At 47.0% G+C, this 2,703-nt stretch overlaps 1 pseudogene; it reads left to right on the plus strand.

The window, feature by feature from the left end:
* Positions 1–240: 240 nt before the first annotated feature.
* On the plus strand, positions 241–694 carry LOC146854188 (small ribosomal subunit protein uS19 pseudogene; annotated as a pseudogene).
* The last annotated feature ends 2,009 nt before the right edge of the window (positions 695–2,703 follow it).

The raw sequence follows: 2,703 nt of genomic DNA on the forward strand, positions 1-2,703 counted from the left end.
GCTGTTTGCCTCCCCACACTAGCCTCACCAGGGAAACAACCTTTAATACGCAGTTTTTACACCGCAATACCATCACAACGCAGTCATTACATCGACCGCGTTGTTACCACGCAGTGCTATAACAAAGCAAGTCGTTACAACGAATTGCGCTAGATGGTGCTCTATACTAAGGAATAGTATGATTTACTATTCCAACACCTTCCCTAGTGTTGCACACACCTTCCGAGCGCTGCTGTCAAAATGGCAGAAGTTGAGCAGAAAAAGAAGCGAGCTTTCAGGAAGTTCACCTACTGGAGAGTGGACCTGGCCCAGCTGCTGGACATGCCCTATGAGCAGATCATGCAGTAGTACTGCGCCCGCCACTGCCGGCGGCTGAACCATGGCCTGAGCCGCAAGCAGCACTCCCTCCTAAAGTGCCTTCGCAAAGCCAAGAAAGAGGTGCCTCCCATGGACAAACCAAAGGTGGTGAAGACTCACCTGCACGACATGATCATCCTCCCGGGGATGGTGGGAAGCATGGTGGGCGTGTACTACGGGAAGACCGTCAACCAGGTGGAGATCAAGCCTGAGATGATTGGCCATTACCTTGGTGAATTTTCGATCACTTACAAACCTGTCAAGCATGGCCGACCGGGTATCGGTGCCACTCATTCTTCTCGGTTCATTCCTCTGAAGTAAATGGCAACTGTTTGTTTGTAAATATTGTGCCTGTGCACATAGATAGTATAGATTCATGTCTGGTACGCTAAAGCCGCCTTTACCGTAATCCAGGGTAAGTGTATCCCAGTTTACGCAAGGCAGTTTGCCTCCCCACACTAGCCTCACCAGGGAAACAACCTTTATGCGGTTTTTACACCGCAAAAGCATCATTACATAGACCGCGTTGTTACCACGCAGTGCTATTACAACCCAAGTCGTTCAACGACTTGCGCTAGATGGCGCTCTAGACTAAGGAATAGTATGATTTACTATTCCAACACCTTCCCTAGTGTTGAACACACTGGAGTTGGAATGGTAAATCACACTATTCCTAAGTCCAGCACGCCATCTAGCGCAAGTCGTTGTAACGACCTGCGTTGTAATGGCACTACGTGGTAACAACGCGGTCGATGTAATGACCGCGTTGTGATGGTATTGCGGTGTAAAAACTGTGTAGTAAAAGTATATATTCGCCTCACCAGCAGTGAGCGTATAGTTTTGAAAAAGTGGGTCAGTTTTATGGGTATGTTACTGAATAAATACAGAGTCTGGACAAAACAGTCATCTTAATAAGGGCTATGCGATCGGCTAGTGATGGGGGCATCCTCGTCTATCTATCTACTTGTTGTTCCAATGACGTGCAGACAGCACCATAATTTTCCGTGATAACTATTTCCGGGTCGCGATGAACCCATACTCCAAAATATTTAACGGTGTCGGATGACCACTCAAGTTGAAACTCCAGTGTATAAGGGACAGGGATCGTGGTCAAAGGCACTATGACTGATTTGTTCCAGTTAATGTTAACCCCGGATAAGTGCGCAAATCTAATGTACTCGTGCAGGATTTGTGCTAGGTATGTTTGTGGTTCCCTGACAAAAAGCAACATGTCGTCGGCATAGAGTGAAATGCTAATGGGACAATGTGCAAAACAGAGGGCTGACTCTCTGTGCCGCTGCCTTATGATGCAAGCCAGTGGTTCCAGCATAAAGGAGAAGAGGAGCGCGATAGGGGGCACCCTTGTCTGGTGCCTCTACAGATCTGAATTGGATCTGATGTGAACCCTTCTACCCGGACACTCGCTGTTGGATCGGTGTAGAGCAGCCGTATCCATCTACTATAAAAATCAAGGATCCCTATGCGTTGTATTATGTGAAACAAATACCCCCATTCAATAGAGTCAAACGCTTTGGCTGCATCCAGTATCACTGCCGCAGTGCGAAGCTCAGGATCGAGTGTGTGGAACATTGCAAAAATTGTACACAAATTGTGTGACGTGGACCTGCCTGGAATGAATCTAGATTGCTCGGGGAGTACCAGCATCGATATTAATGGTTGGGGTCTAGTGGCAAGAATTTTTGTTAAGATTTTTGCATCTATATTGATAAGTGACAGTGGGCAATAGGAGTCGCATTGGTAGGGTGATTTATCTTTTTTAATAGGCTAATTATTAGGGCTTCTCTAAGTGATGGTGGTAGTATTCCCGATTCATATGCTTCCTTGTCCATGTCCAACATATAGGGTGTCAGTTCATCCGCGTATTCTTTGTAAAATTCACAGGTGAGACCGTCTGGCCCCGGTGCTTTTTTATTAGGCAATGACCTGATCGCCTCACTGATGTCAGCGGCTACAATCAGCTGGCAAAGGTATTCAAGCTGTCCATTGGGCAGCCAGGTGATTGCAATATCTGCGTGGTAGTCCTCTAGCTCCTCGGAGTTGATTCTTTCTCTAGAGGTGTACAGCTCGGCGTAACAATTGCGGAACTGTTCTACAATTTCTGGCATGGAATAGTGATCCCCCCGTGCGGTCTGTAATCTTTGTGATGACTTGACAGTCTGTTCTGACTTTGATCTTGGTGGCTAAATTATGTCCAGGTCTGCCTCCATCACCATATGCACGTGTCATGTGCCTCTTAGAGAGGTAGCGTATCTCACCGGCCGCCAGTTCGTTGTATTCAAACATTAGGTCTGTAATTTGAGCGAGTGTATGTGTGCACGGAAGAGT

This window comes from Triturus cristatus, chromosome 4_1 (assembly GCF_964204655.1).
Source record: "Triturus cristatus chromosome 4_1, aTriCri1.1, whole genome shotgun sequence".
Classification (NCBI taxonomy): domain Eukaryota; kingdom Metazoa; phylum Chordata; class Amphibia; order Caudata; family Salamandridae; genus Triturus; species Triturus cristatus.